The sequence below is a fragment of the Macrobrachium rosenbergii genome, chromosome 55 (genome assembly GCF_040412425.1).
Source record: "Macrobrachium rosenbergii isolate ZJJX-2024 chromosome 55, ASM4041242v1, whole genome shotgun sequence".
NCBI lineage: Eukaryota > Metazoa > Arthropoda > Malacostraca > Decapoda > Palaemonidae > Macrobrachium > Macrobrachium rosenbergii.
Window position 1 is genome coordinate 39,007,768 of NC_089795.1, and position 19,733 is coordinate 39,027,500.

General features: G+C 34.1%; 1 protein-coding gene across 1 annotated transcript in view; it reads right to left on the reverse strand.

The window, feature by feature from the left end:
- LOC136835142 (golgin subfamily A member 5-like) overlaps window positions 1-19,733 on the reverse strand; it is a 346,357-nt gene that overhangs the window by 234,806 nt on the left and 91,818 nt on the right. The window contains exon 3 of the mRNA XM_067098347.1: window positions 99-232. The gene's annotated coding sequence lies outside the window, so the exon portion shown is untranslated. The remainder of the gene's footprint in view (window positions 1-98; window positions 233-19,733) is intronic.

Here is a 19,733-nt window from a genome sequence, read left to right on the forward strand (position 1 = left end):
GCATTCTGCAACTTCAAATTGGCAAAGGCTCCTCTATCATTTACGATCCAACACCGCTTGGTACCCCGTACCGCCTTGGACTCATGCAAACCACTCACCTGAATGTAGGTACATACTGGAATGGACCCGACCAGCATGTGTAGTTCTGTCTCTGGTTGGTAAGTTATCTCTCGTTGGAGATTCAAGTGAATACAATGCATATCGGTATAGTTCCTTCATCCTTTCTTTTGTACTGAAAAAAAAAAAAAATCAGAAGAATTATTACAGATATGGAACATGTGGCTAACCAAATTACAAAATGATAGTTGTTGCCAATAGTCAGTGTAAATAGAAATCTTGACTCGTTAACGTAAACAATCTAACCTTTTAAACGGTAGTTTAATTCCTTTTTCCCAATTTTATAAAACTGAAATCCTAGAAACAAGACTTGATCATCCAATTAAAGACGGATGAATGGCACAATAGACAAGATTCCCCTCAACCAATACCATGCTCCGAGTTCTTGACAATATAGGAACATGTAAGGAAAACACATTAAAAAAGAATGTAAACCTGACTACTGAAGATGCTAAAATAAAGCAGATATATATTACACGAATAAGCAAATCCAAAACCAGCGAGGTGCCTCCTACCTCGATTCCAGAAGGCCCCTTATTCCCTTAACTCCTTACCACAACACCTTGCACCGGGAGATAAGGAATAGACTGCGATACCTTGCTGATATAGTGTAATCACAACAAAAGCAGCGATACAAAAAGTACATTCTTGGTGTAGACATATATTCTCTGAAACTTTTTTCAGCTTTTATTTACAAGAAAACATGATGCCTCACTGATGTGATTTCATACGTGCAAAATGCCGGTACTTTACGTTCTTTTATCATTTTTTCTTCTTACAAAACATATGCTTTTGATTTACAGTTCAAATATCGCTCGTTCCGTGATTAAACGTTTTGTTTACATTCGCTTTCTGAAGAGGAAAAAACAACTAATTAAAGTAAAGTACAAACACATTACGAAAAGAATGATCGCCCTGCTGCAGTACTATTTAATAAAATATGAATTAGAGAAAGCCTTTACATAATAATGATAATGGGAGGTTTTCTCTACAAATAGGAAACACTGTTTTTTTCTTATATAATAATTATTCCAACGATCTCACCAGGTGTAGGTGATCACTTTTCCTAGTGGACTGTCTGCTAATTTTCCTTTTTATAAAATAAACACCTGAGAGACACGAACCGGTTATTAGAAATAGTTTCCATAAAATGAAAGCTTAATCAGCTGCGATTGTAGTTAAAAAATTAGCAAATTCATTTTTTTGTAAGTAAAAAACCAGTATGAGACTGGGGGTTGAACGTTTAGCAACATACTCGTATATCTGGACGTTGTTTTTATGAGTCCGTAATAATGTACTCATTTACCTAGTGTGTCTATGCACGGCTTTGTTTCTTAATCGTCTCAAATATATTAACGAGAGAGAGAGAGAGAGAGAGAGAGAGAGAGAGAGAGAGAGAGAGAGAGAGAGAGAGAGAGCGCCTTTTTTGTGGGAGTACCATAAGGTTTTTCTTGGTAAAGATGTAATCATTCTTAGCTGACTGTGATTTAGTTCCAAATTATTCCAAACCTAAAGGTATTTTATTATCCATGTACCTACGACTTAAAAATGTGTAATCTGGAACTGTACAGTTTTCCCTTTTTTGATTTATTATTCTTTCTCTATTCTCTAAACCAACCCACGCTACGGGAAAGCCATTCGTCTTATTCCATCGCCATCTTCATCGGCAAATGAAAGACGAGGAAAATGCAATGACTTGGTATTGGAACATCGATTATTGAGGATCATCTGTTGATTGCTTTTCCCTTTTCCCATTACTTCCTCTCTCTCTCTCTCTCTCTCTCTCTCTCTCTCTCTCTCTCTCTCTCTCTCTCTCTCTCTCTCTGTTATCAGACTCTGCGATTTACGCTGAAAATTATCGTTGAGAGTTCAGCCACATTTTCCTTTAGTTATCTTATCATATGGGTATTTAGTAATTACCAATCCATAAAAAACTTTGATTATTTCATGATAAAAGATTTTACTTAAGTATATCTATCTATCTATCTATCTATCTATCTACCTATCGATCTGTCTATCTATCTATATATGTTATATGTATATATAATGCACTCTCATCAATTTATTAACTAGCATGTCATTGTATTCTACATATATTGATTAAATATATATATATATATATATATATATATATATATATATATATATATATATATATATATATAATATATATATGTAATCAGTATATGTAGATTATAATGATGTGCTAAATAATAAATTGACAATAGTAATGCATTAAAGTAAAAGCATAGAAGCAATCTACTGGGAATAAAAAATTAATTTAGAGGTCCGGGGGTAGCAGGTAGTATTTTCTGGTATAGGGCGCTAGGGAGAGGAAATAAAATGACAAAGTTAGTGAAGAGCAACTGCAGAACGAAAGAGATGATCATGTAGGAGCATAAGAGAGAATGCATAAGATAGTCAAAACTTGTGAGAAATGGAGCGTTAAACAAAAGCTTAGAGGTAAATGTCAGAAACCCTCTTAGTTGAAAAGCAGTTGTTTCATAAGGAAGGAACAGCAGAGACCAAGATTAATGTGCGAATTTATCTTGAAAGGACGATATTGCGATTTACTTCTTCACAAGCAAATTCAAACAGACTGCAATGAGACATTCAGATTGGTATTTAACAATAAAAAAAAAAAAAAAAACTGCAGGATCTTACGATCTTCATTTCAGATTTCAGATGAGGAACCAAGAAAACCATATTTTGTTCTATTTAGAATCAAAACCAATTTTGAGACATGGATATTCAGCCACATACCTTTAGAATTTGTAGATATTTTTCATAATTGTATTTCTTAGTACAAGTAAAATTGATATAATAGCAATCTTTGAATGTGGATTTGAAATTACCAACCGAAAATAACAGCTCAAATTTTAGCCAGCGAGGAAACAAAGTAGTTTTGAACAAAAATAACAAAAAGCCCAGGAGGGTAGCTTCGTTATTTGGCGGAATTTGATATGAGTGCAATATCATTCTATTGCAAATGAACTGCGCTGCTCTGCGTATCATTCAGTTGGATATTAAAAACCAGCTAACTTCCTCGAACATTCGGAAAGCAACAAATAATAGGGGCGACCTTGATATTTGGCAACTCCTACGTCGATTGCAAAATATTACAAGATATTCAAAATCAATAATTTAAAATTCACGATAAGCTTGCACTGGGAACTGAATTCAGCATCTTCAGAATTTAAAGCAAAATTGCCCGAGAGGTTTGGCTTCGTGTTTTGGCAATAATCAGTCATTCTAATTCACTTTCATTTAAACCACTCTGAAATAAATAGCAATTTCGATTTGAGGCTCTAGAAGATCTGTTCCTCAAAAATTACAATGAACGCCTTTTACCAGGTATAAAGATATAGCCATTCTTGTATCAAAAAAATACAATGGAATATCAATGGTGTTCTGGCGTTATTTGCATTGATATTAATTTCCTTCCATTGCAAGCAAATCGTAATTTCATATTCATATTTTATTTTGCGCAGTATGAATACAAGGCGATATTTTTAAGCTAAGGTTTTTATTCAATTAGGGAAAATTATCGTTTTATGATTGCTAACCTCGAATGTATTAAATATACTTGTAAAAGGAGAATATTGAATGCTTTGGAAATTTCATCTAAACACATGTTCTATCTCATAAGATCACCCGTCCCCGCCCTCCCTTTTTCTTTTGCTAAAAGGTATTGCATCCAAACAGTTAAAAAGGAGGTTTGGGATGCTAACCTCGAATCTGAATGTGAAGTTGCTTGTAATAAGGGGAAATTGCAATTATACTATTTTTCACCAAAAAGGAGAGAGGGTATAAAATTGAATTTCTTTTGGCACCAAAACGGGTTTGAAATTAACCAGGGTGAAATATAGTTTTAAGCCATGCTAATATCAAACTTGAAAGAAAAATTGCAAGAGAAAATAATTTGCTTGATAAGAGGGCATTACAAACCTAGCAAATTTCTACAAAACGCGTTGTATATTTCGTTGACTCAGAAATGTTTCTGTCCTCTTACCGCTTATTTAATCTCGAATTCCAAAGCTAAATTTCAAAGTATTATATATTGCCTCTAAGAAATGTTAGATGTCATTAATGAGCTTTCCCTGAAACACCAAGGACATTTCTTCATTGCTACAAGAAAAAAAAAAAATACTTTTCGCCTCGAACGTATAGGATGGATTTTTTTGGATTAATAATCTCGAATATGAATGCCAAATTGCAATTTATTCGAGCTTATTTACAGCCAGAGGAAATTGCAATAGCTGCAGAATTTTGCAAAAATACTTGGGTTATACTGTGAGACTTTAATAATGTGCACAAATTCCTTTTCTATGTCAATATAGTTAAATGATGCTTGCGGAATGATAATCTCACAACTGAATAGTTCAGACCTAAATATTTCTAAATTCTTTGCATTACATGTAATACATGGAATTTAGAATTACTGAAATTTTCGCCAAAAGACAGTTCCACAAAGCGAGAGGCTAAAAACGGGTTCGTATTCAAACTGGACAGAATGATATCTTTTAGATGCTAGCATTGAATCCGCATGCAAAATTTCTACATATATTGCATCTCTTTACTTTAGTGGGAAATATCACATTGGAAAATTTGCATGCACAAAAAACTCCAAGGATATTACCTTGGACATTCCTTAGCTCAAGGATATGTTTATTTCTCTAAGTGGGGAAGCGTTTTTTCCTTTTTTTCAGATAGGAAAAAGAATTTGCAGAGTATTACAATTCATTTGAACAGAGGGAAATTACAATTTAGTTCCACCCATGAATATTTTCTTGTATCAAGACGTGTTTCTCATAAAAAATGTGAAAAGGAATTTTTGGGCTTGCTAATATCAAGTCTGAAAGCTACATTGCAATAAATTGTTATGGGGTTTAGTAGAAACTCATCAAAACTCATATTATCCCCTTGAACTTTTATTATTTACGCTCAAAAACTCATTTCTCTTTTAAATGGTTGAAATATGGTTTACTGAATGACTAATCTCAAATGTGAATCGAAATTACAAAATGTAGTGCGATTTGCTTGCGATATAAGGAAAAACCAATCTCTGCAAATTTTTCTTGAACACTAAAGCAAATTTTTCTTGAACACTAAAGCAAATATCTTGGGTCTTGGTATTCTAGAATTGCTTCAAACTGAGCAAAATGTGTTTTCCTAGGATAACACCTTGACTATAAACGCGAGTTTGCAATATCTTGCAATTTCCTACAATGGAAATATATTTTGTTTACTGCAAATTTTTCCGAAACCCCGCTGCTATCACAACGGATTTTTTTTCATGAGGTTCAACATTGTCTTAAAACACAGTTTGCTTTTTCTTTAAGAAATGGAGCACAATAAATACTTATAAAACGCTTTTCACGACTATGTATCATCTTCCATTTTCTTCATCATTTTCCCATTTTTTTTCCAAGTGTATCTCATTTCTCCGATATTCGTTTTACCGCTTTGTATGAATCTTTTTAAATACCAGGAAAATCAAAATTAATTATTATTTCCTGGTAAACCTACGAGGAAAGATAAATGGAATAAATTATATTGAACACCTATTCATTTTGACAATTGCACATTGTATTTCAATTCGGCAGATCTATGTGCTTATGAGCCTAATTAAATTCTTATCCCTTTTTGGTAGAGCAGTATTGCAGCGAGTGGTGATGGTAATCCCACCACTAAAGGAAGCTTCCATTACACAGTTTACACACACACACACACACACACACACACACACACACACACATATATATATATATATATATATATATATATATATATATATATATATATATATATAACCCATTAATATCAAATCCTCTTACTTAAGGAGGAACTACTTACACTCAGATAGAATCATGTATAAAATGGCCTCTTGCCCGGACCAGAATTCGACATAAGACGGGTGAATGGAAAAGTCACTGTCATCCATACACGAAGCCAAATATAACAGTCGTGTTAGATGCACTCAGTTTCATGAACGTGTTACGCTATGGATATCATGTCTACACCCCTTTCAAATGTGTACCAAAGTAGTCTTGTTTCCCTTTAGAATACGTTTATCCCTATAAGCCAATATCCAAGAGAGAAATAAATGAAGAAGCATTCGCCTCCTGTGGCAGGATTACAACCAACTCACAAAACAAAGAGGCTTCAACGAGAATGCCCGGACACTCCAAGCACAGAAGGCCTAATATTAAGTTTTGTTCAGCTCACGTATGCAAACATCTGTCAAATTGATTCTGATTTTACTAGAGATATGTAAAGCAGTGAGCACCGATGCATTGTAGCGTTTTAGCGGTTATATTATCAAAATTACATGTTAGAAATCCTTCACTCACCAGTAAAGGAAATTAGGCTGCTATGATATACATGTAGTAAAAATGCTTACGACGTCTGTCGAGAGAAAAATTAAGTTGATGCGGAAGGTCAGACTGAAATACACCATCGCATGCTCTAGAGTCCTTATTCACACAGCTTAGAGTTTAAAGGAGACTTGCAGGAAAGAAATGGGAACTAAAATAGATGAAATATGGAACAATTAAACCAGAGGCGAATGTACATAGACAATAATATATTCTCTGACATAATGGAAAACAGAAAATGGAAAATGTCTGCAGTGTTAAGCACAGGTGTTATCAACGCCGACGAAACATGAATGAATTATTATCTCTCCCACGTTTAATCATAATGAGCGTCATGCTTCATATACGTATTCATGGTATCGCACTATGGACTGGTTATGAAAGCATATTATGAATATGATGAATAATAAAGATGAGTTTGTCTATATATTGCATTCGGTGTCTTAACTTGCTACGTAGTGGGATGCAAAGTAAATGAATGTCCATGTTTATATATATATATATATATATATATATATATATATATATATATATATATATATATACGATTTATATATATATGATTTATTTATATGGATTTACGTATGCACGTATGACACCGACCATTAATTAGTACAGTTCAGAAATGGCTTGTAATGCCTATTTCGATGTTTTAATTTTTTATTGCTTCCCCAAACAATTTTTTTTTAGGTCGTCACATTCCTGATATGTATTGTTCCAAAACCAGGCGTATTTCATATGTAAAATATCATCCATTTTCCAATCTGGAAATGATTATTGGAACCCTGAATACATGATAATGCATATGGGATTTTCATTAGAGACCTGCTCAGTAACTTTCCTTGTGTGAAAAATGTACTCATCAGCAGTATCATTATAATTACATAAATACACACACACGTAGACACAAATGTATATATGTATACATATATATATCTATATATATATATCTATATATATATATATATATATATATATATATATATATATATATATATATATATATATATATATATATACATATACACACACACACGCACGCGCACACATATATATACACACACACACACATATATATATCTATGCTCTCTCTCTCTCTCTCTCTCTCTCTCTCTCTCTCTCTCTCTTTCTCAGCTAACAGGCATCTTGTGTAAAGTGAAAATGATAATCATGATAATCATTACATGATTATAAACTTTCTATCCTAAGTAAATTGCGGATACCATTGACTGGAAAATCCTTCCAGTAATATATCTGCATTATCGCTCTTGCAACGTTTCCGAATGTCACAGTCCATCCCACCTCTCGTAATATCAGTCCCAAAATTCAAAACTACCACTGAAGATAAACATAGTGAAAAGAGCGAGTCACATATAACACACACAGACTTTAATCCACTTGCATTATGCCTGTGTACAAAACTGGAGTTTCATCTTAACTCGTGTGTGGGGAGTGTTGTTTAAATGTCTTGAAGTTTATTGTATAAAAATGAGAATTTCGTTTTACATGCCTGGTTACACTCTTGTTACTTGTAGGTCTAAACCCAACTGATGCTTCGCTATGACAGCTTGTGAGTCATAAGAATTCTATATTTTTTATATCACGACTTTAATAATATAAATAATCAAAAGAAATACAGCGTTAATAACGTATTCCATCGATCTCAGATAATCTGGTTAACAGTTGAAAAGCATGACTCAAAATGTCAATCGAATATAACGATAACTGTAATTTTGTTTATTTTTCGTCTGTAAATAAAAGAAACGTATTCAGGATTAATCTGTCTATTACGATAATTTTACGTTGAATAAAATAAATCAATTAAGCCCTGAAGCTCATCATTCAATTATGTTGGAAAAAAAATTAAATTTAGCGGTAGAAATTCTTGTGAAACAAATAGCCATACTGGTGAGCGCAGTCTTTTGGAACATTCGTTAGAGAAATCTAAATATGCCACAGGAGACAGAACATGCTAATAGTTTTTAAATTAGTAGTATTTAGAAATAATAATTCATATAAGAGCACTTTTTGAAAAAAGAGATCACAGGGGTTTGTGGTAAAAGAAGAAAAACGCATAAAATGGCACGTTTTGAACGTTATGTCAAGGACTTAGACCCTATATTTTTAAGAGCCATTGCACTTATATGGCTATGTGGTCGCTTAATGGAAGTGGCATACAAAAGGCTTGACTGTTAGGCATTATTATTTTCGACTATTGTAGCCCCGTATAAACATTTTTTTTCATTGTATTCCATATACAATATTTACCATTCAGAGAGAAAGAGAGATAGGGGTGGGGGTTGGGAGATAGATATCTAAAGGTTGCTCCAGAAGCAAGAGCACACACTGGCATAAGGCTAGCTAAATCTACATCAACAGAGAAAGAGAGAGAGGAAGAGGAGAGGGGAGGGAGGAGAGGAAGGGGTCATAAGCTAAATCCCTTTTGTATCCAGCATCTGTTGCTGGCACAAAGGAGGCCCTGAAAGGCTGACTGCTTATAATACATCACTGAGTACGTAATGCACTTTGCGTTCTTCAGCTCTATTTTAAAACGTAAAGCAAAATGCTGCGATAAAGGCCGAGGGGAGGGCGGGGGGAGGGCTTTCCGCAAGGTACTGTGGACGTGTTAATACTGTGATGTCAATTTTTTTTATTTTATTGCATTCTCCTCAAGCCTTTCCCTTTTTTATATTCTTATTAGATAAACTTCTTAACTGAACTTACATTATTAGCCCTAGAGCGTAGGTTTTTGAAATTCTTTACATGACACCCTTTATAAAACACACACACACACACACACACACACACACACACATATATATATATATATATATATATATATATATATATATATATATATATATATATATATATATATATATATAGAGAGAGAGAGAGAGAGAGAGAGAGAGAGAGAGAGAGAGAGAGAGAGAGAGAGAGAGAGAGAGAGAGAGAGAGATTTTAAAATGTGTTAAATCTAATATAAGTTTTGGAAAATTAAATTAAAATTCTTACCATATATATGAGGAAGAACGTTAACTCCCTGTTACAAATAACAATAACAAGAGTAACCATAACACATATATATAACAAGACTGTCGAAGATTCTTCCGAAGAGCTGTCCCGTGGCGTAAACGACAAAAAGACAAAAAGCAAAAAAATAAAGAGCTGTGTCCTTAGAAAAATTTGCGCGCGGCCATGTTGTTATATATACCTTCGCATTTTGTCTCTGTTGTCGTCGAAAAATCGCATCTTGCAAAAGAACCCCATCAGTCAACTTGCCTCGTCCTCCTCTAGCCTTTCAGCGAGGATGCTTGACTTCTCCCACTTAAGCCAATGGGCGTCTTTGCAAAGGAAATGATTCCAAGCGCATAAACTAGACGGACCCTTTATCATAAAAAGATCTTATCTCATGGCGGCGGTGACTTGCTGGGGTGGGAGGGTGGGGCTTAGGGGTCTGGGGAGGGTGGAGGGAGGGGGCGTGAGTGAGGACATGATATTGTAGTCAGAAGAGATAAGAGTTTCGTACTCTTCTTCTTCTTCTTCTTTTGCATGCTTGTGAATGAAGAATGAGGAAGAGAGAGAGAGAGAGAGAGAGAGAGAGAGAGAGAGAGAGAGAGAGAGAGAGAGAGAGATGGATTAGAAGCCTTTTGAAAGCTATTCTGGGATGCAAGTACCTACATTTTGTCAAGCCATATTTCAACGTTACGTGTTCACGAACTTCAAGTTCGAGAACTATGACTCCGCAGCCTGTGACCTTTTTTTCATTTTCATTATTCTGGTCTTCCTTCTCTCCTTTGTGTCTTAATGGCGATATACATTTATCAGAAACGTTTGAAACACCTCTGCTTCTTGATTTCAGGTACTATGAACATCTGAATTACAGACTAATTCTGATATTTAAATAATTAATTCATCCATAAGTTCAATAATTCTTGTAGTTCCTTTTACACATTTGCATACCATTTTAATTTCCTTAATTCTTTTCCTTAGCAATGCGTAGACCAACTCTCCAATTAGATTTTAATCCTCAATGAACAATGCATAAAAGTGGGTAAGATTGATGAAACCTTTCTAGGAACAGTGCCAGAATTCTAGATTGCATGGAATACAAAATGCTATTCTCTTAAGTTATTACAGGTAAAGCATTATGTTTACGTGATATATGACAGCTTATACGTGCTAAAAAAGAAAAAAACTTTTGAGCATAAGATGAAAATACCGAAAAAAATTGCGATATGCCGATAATGGCATGCACGTTTATGCAAAGGCCCACGCTCTTTCATACTGAAAATATGGTTACATAATTGAAATCTTTATAGAAGTATAGATAGAAAATGATTTGCCTGCAAAATCTGTAACTTATAGCATTAAAGAGAGAGAGAGAGAGAGAGAGAGAGAGAGAGAGAGAGAGAGAGAAGGGGGGGGGGGAGAATATATGTAAGGCAAAACAAAAGATCAGTGGCATAATGTAGGAAAAGTTGTGTAAACTGTCCAAATCAGAAAAGGTAAAGAGAAAAGGGGTTCGGCAGCGATTTTTGCCAGCAGGTTTCAATATCAGCTCAAGACAGAGTTCGAGTCAAAGCAAGACAACTCTGGACGACCTTCTGGGTTCACATGAGTAAATTATGTATCTCAGCTTAAATGAGCCTTCTCCAGAGGTCTTGACCTCGAACGGCGCCTTTCTTAATTGACTTTGGAAAATGTTTTACGGACGGATGCCCTTTCTGACTTTAAGCCTTCCTAATCATCCGGGCTAGGGACCGGCCCTGAGTTGGGCTGCCTTGCACCAAACCCCATTCCAGGTGGCTAGGTGGCTTCACGGGAGTAAAATCTTATCAAATGCGCACAGACCGCAAAGCGAAAAACTGATATATATGGACAATTCTTTATTTATCAAAGACCATATAGTCTAATGATTTTTTTTTTACTAGACGAAAGGAAGGAGGAAACTCGAGAATCCGATACATCACAGTAAGAGAACAGGTTGTGATTCTATGTAGGCCATGATGAAGTATGTAGCCTCTTTGCGTTCGATCGGCAAACACAGTTGATGAAAGCGGAAACTTCAATAAAATGTTAATCATACTTTTTCCGGTGAAAGCAAGAGATGAAAATTACGTCACTATAAAGAGGAATGATTAAAGAGAAGGATTTTATTATAAAAACTGAAGAACATTTTTTGCTTTTATCTCTTATGTTACTATAAAGAGGAACGATTAAAGAAATATACAAGCGCATTTACTTCTTTAATCTTTGGTTTCTTCTTCCTTCGCCGTTCCAAATAAATTTCTATTCAAAGATATTCATAATGCAACGCAAGGCTCAGAATCGAAAATATTTCATTACTTGAAACAGCCCATTTATTAATACCAATTTCTCGGACAAAAATGCATGCATGGGTGACAGCAAATTGAAAACAGTTATAGTTATTGGGTATATATTACGATACAAAAAAATTAATAAAAATATAATTTAATTACTTTTTATAATAGTACTCGGGGCGGGGGGGAGGGCTTTTGGCAGCTAAATCCTTGGTCGTAGAGAGCTGGATTTACAAGTAATTTCATCAGGGCAAAAATGCAAGTAATAATACAATTATCAAGGTACAATTAATAGCTTTAGGTCACCGTTCAAATAAATGAAAAAAAATTAGATTTTTAATCTAAAATAAGTGAACGTACTAGTATATTAAAAAACATATGCACCCAAACGGTGTGGCTGATGACGTAATCAGTGAATAGGATACCAGGTAGTTGGTCGAGGCTAGTGAGTCGTAGCTAGGAACACAGAAGGGAATGTGGCTACCAACCGAGTCCCAAATTACAAAATAGAAATCGGAACAGGGACATATTTAGTAGGCATCCCTCACAAAAAAGAGAAAAGTCTAAGAGAGAGAGAGAGAGAGAGAGAGAGAGAGAGAGAGAGAGAGAGAGAGTAACAGCAAAGATGTTCAACTTTCTAAGCGGGTTAATCTAGTAAAGAAAAGAGAGCAGTAAATGACCTTTAACATCTCTTTTATAAGTTAATTTTCTCTCATGGTTAACTTTTAGTTGTTGGAAAACTATTTGAAGAACTTTTCCCATCTCGGTGGCCTTTAAGTTTCAGAAGTTAACTGCTAGATGCGCAGTTTGACTTAGGGTCCATAGTCACTGGTTTGGGTAAACACTAAGTACGATATATGTATACACGCACAAATATACACACACATACACACACATATATATATGTGTGTATATATACGTGTGTGTGCGTGTGTGTGTGTACCCTTATATATATATATATATATATATATATATATATATATATATATATATATATATATATATATATATATATATTTCTTTACTTTTGAAAAACCTGAGAAGCTGACACCTCGCACTTCACACAATAACATTTAACGGGAGAATTAACATGGCATGTATCATCCCCTTTTTATTCTTATGTAAAGACGAGAGTAGCACAAAAAGATTTAGGAATCAATAAACTATTGTTCATTTTTCTTTTGGTATGAGACCGAACTTATCTAAAGGGTACTCACTGAATCAGCAATGCTTCTTCCTGCTACCCCTTTGCAATTTCTTTTATGTAAATTTCTCTCTTTCTCTCTCTCTCTCTCTCTGTTCTAGTGTTTCAATCGAAAAAAAAGATTCCTGGACACCTTTCAGTAAGGAAAGTGGTTTAAGCCAAAAGAAGATTATTTTATAACAACTAAGTTCCAAAAAACGAGACTATATATATTGTAAAAGCTTACTCCATCTTCTTTCTTTTTTTCAGTATTTTCTATACCCTTCCGATTTCATGTTCCTTCTCACTCTCATCCACCCCCCAATCCGTCTTCCTCGTTATATAAAAAAAATGTTAACTCTTACTGACAAAAAGGAATACAGAACTGGAAATTGACTATCAATATGTCTGAATCTTCTCGACTTTCTAACATTCCCTTTTATTGTTACACTGAGTCGTTTACCCCTTCTTATTGGAAAAGAGCCATTTTTAATCACGGTAAATACGATTACGCCTCTGTCAACCCAAAAGATCTTTTAAATTATTTATTCTTATTATCACTGAGCTGTCCCTCGCTGGTCTATTTAATCCTCTTATCTATGTGAGAGCATCATTTGTTACATTGCTGTAAATTAAAGTCGGATTTTCACTAATATGCTTCTTATTTCTTTTATGTAACTTCAGTTTTTCATAAAATAAATTTCCTTAACAAATCTCTTGGAGCTTTGTGACGCCATATAAATTCAAGTTGTAAATATTTATGTGGTAAATGTTAGTGGACACCAGTACGAGCCACAGTTTATAAATATAAACTTTCTGCAACTGAAATTTTTCTTTTATACGCATGTTTTTTCTGGAAGGAGAACTTAATAACTACTTGCATTACAGATATACACGAATATGCTCAAATGCACCGCTGACTGAAACACGTAGGTTAAAATTTGGCATGAAAAACACCTTACTATGAGCGAACCTTTCGGTGGGCAAAGAAAATGACCCGCCAGTGGTTAATGATATTATGGTATCACTTTCCACTGAATGAGCTGATTTATAATATACTGCACTTGTTATTCTTGCTTTAGGTTGTCCTAACTGAAGAACACTCTAAAGGCAAAAGAAGAACATGATTAGTAAATAAAATGTGTGAATACAATGGTCTGTTTTAAGAAGTTTCTCTGTGTAGGCGGAATGATTGATCTTCAATAAATCTACATTTAAACAATCATGCTTCAAGGTAATTAAAGATCAACAAAGTGTTTTTTTGATTTTCACTTATTCATTTCTCTTGAAACTTACAAATTTACGTAAAAGTGTGGAGGTCTTAATTGCGGAGCATAGAGAAATTGAAGACTTAAATTATCTACTTGTCATAAAGAATTTTTTTCGGAAAATTCTTAAACGTTACTATTATTCTCCTTTCAAATTTATCTCTTTTATTGTCAGAGCTGCATGTTGCAAAGACCTCATCACTCAGCCCTCTTGTCTTGCAGTCTTTTAGTCTTCCTTCGCTGAGTCACTTGGTGTCTTTAAAAGAATATGATCTCAAAGTAAGTAGCCTTGACGGGCACTTTATCATACAGGATGTCATCGCTGGAAAGGTTAGATTTTTCCATGAAGTTATATCTTTTATCATCAAAGACTTTTTTAATTTGTTTTCCGTGTTACTTCGTTATAAATATCACAAAGTGCAATTAATTAGGTTATAACTTACATACATTACGTATATATACCATATATATATATATATACTATATATATATATATATACATATATATACATACACAAAAATATATCTCTAAAAAACTGAATAAAGTAACTTCCTGTCTCTGTATTATTGTAATAAATGCTCCTCTAAGAAGTATCCCTCTTGAAGCGTTATGAGATAATGAAGTAAAGATTGTTTTCCCCCTTCAGAAGAGGGGATATAATCAAGAGCTTGATGTGAAATGTAAAGAGATACGGCAAAAAGTATCACTCCCAATCAGTTCTCTTTCTATTCGGGAAACATTCCTTAAAAAAAAAAAAAAAAAATAAATATACGCCAAGAGGATAACAAAATTGTGGACGAAACGAGTGAGGAACAGCACTGAGAAAGAAGCTTTTAGATGTTCTAATTTAGTATCTGTCACTAGATCAGATATTTATCAATATGAAACCCAGGCAATAATACCAGAAAAGTCTATTTAAGGTACAAGAGACCTACTGCTCTTACCTCGCAGCAATTTCGTTCGTAATACATCAATGTGATGTTAAATCAGTTTATAAAAGAGCTAATGGTCGGGGAGGCTTGATTTTAAGTTTATGATATATACATCCCATACGCGCAAACAGGCAGACACACAGACGTACTCAAACGCGTACATTTGCTGTCCTGAATTCCAGTTGCATCGGTCACCAAAACCGAAGCTGGAAGACTGAGTTAATACCATTTGGTTTTTGTCCCACGGCACTTCTGGAGTCAGGAGGTCTCCCTCAGCCTCATGTCCTGTTTCGATTTTGGGCTGTCCGCCCGAGCGAGAGATCTGGGCATTTTCCACAAATGGTTATGCAGTTCAGTTTATCTGGTTAATGGGGTTACTTTATAATTGTAATCAATGTATTAAATGTTGTACATGACGTAATTCATGATTACTGAGCACTACTTTCGGATGACTGAAGTTCAATAACGGTTAAAAACAAAATAAACCATTTTTTGTTGTAAATATGACTGATGGTTACGTAATGCAATTTTAGGCAGAGTATGTTTCATTTGAATGTAAACATACATAAAGAATTATGTATGTTTACATTCAATTATTCTGTGGCGTTCTTCACTTGTATTTCATTCTGCTTTTTACTCTCAATCTGTGTATACAATAACTAGGAAATCTCTATGCGTCGCTTTATTTATTTCATTTTACTTCATAGTATCTGTACTTATTTTAATAAGTATCAATGGAAATGAATGAAATTTGGGAATGAAACAGGTAAAAAGAGGCGGGAAAAGCAAATTTACGAATTCGTTGAAAGAAGACTTTGAACCTAAAATGTATATCAGTTATATTACCCCGTCCACAACTTAAATATACGAAACAAGAATCTGAGAGTCACAAAGACTGGCTCTTCTGCATAATGAACAATAAGGGAACTCTTAGCAAGAAGCCACTTTTCTAGAATTACTACCCACTATGTATTCTAATATGTGGTCACCTATTGGTGTCTTGTGAATGAGACTTACAAAATGGCACCATCATTCAAGTTTTAGAAGGCACAATTTTCATTCATGATAATTCATTAGTTACACTATCAGGGAAAGAGAGTGTTAAACATAAGGTATTGAATATAAGTTTCATTATCGGCTAAGAATGAATTCAATAAGAAAAAAATACCCAGCAAGCGTAATCTGTGTTTATGCTTTCTTTCTTGTTATATGCACATTATTTCATCTGTTGAAATGTGTATAAAATAAGAAGCAAATTGAAAAAAAAATTTCACCTACAGGGTATTTTGCTATATTTATAAATTGGAAAGCAAAATTTCATCCCTACAGATTCTTTAACCACTGCTTTGTAATGCAATTCGTGAGGCAGTTATTTCAATCGCTGTTTTAGTCTGACTTCATCAACCTCAAACAACCTGTCTCATGCTAAATATTCATACGTCGTTATTGTCAACCTCAAAAAAACTTGGGAGTTAAATGTGACAGACAAAGGACAAAGAGTACAAAATGCAAGTATCATTATGAGGTCGTATTTAGAGAGAAAGATCAGTGGAACGTAAAGAAAGTATACAAAGAAACAATCATAATGTTAGAGAAAGTGTATGGCGACATAAGCTAAGGAAAATGACGTCATACAGAAAAGGAATGGAAGTAAGGAATAAAGTTCATTAAATTATGAAAATGAAAATGTTTCGTTTTAAAACCTGACGAATGTGCTTCACTGAGTAATTAATGACTTCTGTTAGAGTGAAAAAAAATGACTAGTTTCTCTGATAATGATGGAATAGTTTATATATATATATATATATATATATATATATATATATATATATATATATATATATATATATATATATATACAGTATATACAGTATATACACACACACACACACACACACATACATATATATATATATATATATATATATATATATATATATATATATATAACTTTCTACAACTTATTTTATATTATTAACAAAACTACAAACTAGTAATTTATATAGTAAATTTATATATACATAAAATATATATATATATATATATATATATATATATATATATATATATATATATATATATATATATCTACACCAGACGTTCAATTACGCGAATGAATCTTCGTGTACGATATTAGGTAATTGCTTAACTTCATACAGGTTTAAAGATTTTATGGAAACGGTTTGCTTAGTTTTCCTCTTTCTACAAGCACACACCCCTTTTACATCTAAATCATTTTAGCTGCCACAAATAATATTTATTCTGCATTCCGGAAATTAACATCGTGACATAACTTTCGAAATTTCGTATGACAGCTTTCCTTTTGCTTTGGTTGTTGGCCCGTCCTTTATATTTAACTGAGTTCCTTTTATATTTTGTTTAACAATAAGTCGTCACTAGTTGGATTATAGTTTTGTTCTTTGTTTCTCTCTCTCGTTCTTCAGTTACTCTTAGTCTTTTCAATTTATCTTTCTCTTCACATACCAGCACTTTCTCTCTCTCTCTCTCTCTGCATAAACCCAGGCACACACATCATACTTGCATATTAAATACAATTTTGTTAAACAAATTAGTTCGAGTGCATAAAGCGTAATTACATTGATATCAACACCTGCAATTATGATACCGGAAGATCTCAAATTCTGAAATCCATTTCGAATCTCAGATAGTAATTAAAATTCCTGCTAATTACTCTACACCCATAGGTCCCGAGACTTGTGGGTGTTGGTAAGAATGAGTTCGGAGGTACACACCAGGCCCCCTTCTCCCCTTTCACGCAGTGCTGGCATAAGGTCGACTTGATATAAATCAACCACGTGCCTCCAGATTGTTCCGTAATCACTTCCTGTTTAATATTTTTTTAATGTTACTTGTGTGAGTTCCAGAGTCTGAATTTCTTACAACGATGCAGAGGGATGAAAGAAATGTACCAAAATGGGGGATAGCGGAATTAAAGTTAATCTTATGTTACAAAATCCGTTTTCAAGACCATCATGGAGTATGACTAGGTGTTTGCTGGGACGTTCATAATCAAGATGACATTATTAGGGCTCCAGGTAGGACGAAATCTCCCAGGTCACATTTAACTGTATCAGTTATGGTTGCACTTTCTGGCCATTAACTTTAAGGGTGGACCCTTTCAACAGTGGGCCGATTTATACGTAGCAGAGTTCGTGTACAAGATGCTTGACTAGCGATTCTCCGCAATACGTTTTATTGTGTTTGTTAACACCAGTCCAGTTATAAATTGCATGGTAACTGAGGCTGCTCGTCTAATTCACGGCCCGAACTTGTATGAAGCAATGGCTCATAGCAACACTTGCGTTAAAAGATTTTTCTTGAGTCTGTGTATTTGCTAAACTAGGAAAGGGAGCGCAACTTCCGTCATTTACTCACGAAGGACGACTGAACAAAATCTGAAAGGTGATTGGTAATTGTTGTCAGTTTTGGTTTACTGCCTTAACATTGTTTATTTTTCCACTGTGGAATCCTGTCTTTTACATACAGTTGTTATTATTATTACTATCATTACTATACTACCTTTACTACACTAGTAGTAGTAGTAGTAATAATAATGTGTAAATAGTAATGATAATTAGTAAAAAGTGAAGAGGTACTGTAAAAGGTGGGAAATTTACTTGGGACCTGTACGTCACACATCGATATGCGACTATGGATTATTATTATTATTATTAATTATTATTATTATTATTATTATTATTATTATTGGTAGTAGTAGTAATAGTGGTGGTGGTGGTAGAAGTAAAGTGAAAAGCACGGTTGAAAGTGGGAAATTTACTTGGGACCTATGGATCGTACATCGATATACGACTATGGATTATTATTATTATTATTATTTGAAGAGGTAGACCCTCTTTTTAAACAGGTCTTGATAAAAAGGATGGCTGTATTATGCGGTTTATCTTATATGGTGTCTTTATCCTCCTTATGATTCCTTTTCAGGCTCCAGCGATGTTAGTCAGTAACTGGCCGATATTCATGTTGGAAAAGGACAGTGCGGACGTCAGAGATGACCAACGAGCTGGTCGAAACATGTCGACGGTACCTACAATAGAACCTGAACCCAGACGAACGATTTCTGATTGAATATTGTAATAAAAGATTGCACTGTCCTTTTCCAACATGAATATCGGCCAGTTACTGACTAACATCGCTGAGCCTGAAAAGCGAATCATAAGGAGGATAGAAAAGACACTATATAAGATATATTATTATTATTATTATTATTATTATTATTATTATTATTATTATTATTATATAAAACCACTTTCATCTGATGAATGAGGGGCTTCAGAAATTAAGAACGCATCATTAATGTTTTTATTCTGTACTATGCCTAATCGCATGCAGCCTTCAATCACCTGGTTAAAAAAATTCAGTCCTTTCCTGCTGTCATTTTTGTTGGAATCTTCACCCAGTTTAAATTGGCTGTTCACTAATTCCATTATTCGATTCTACATAGCGCCGATTCAATTATTCTGTTTCCCATGCATTTAGAAGCTAAATCGAA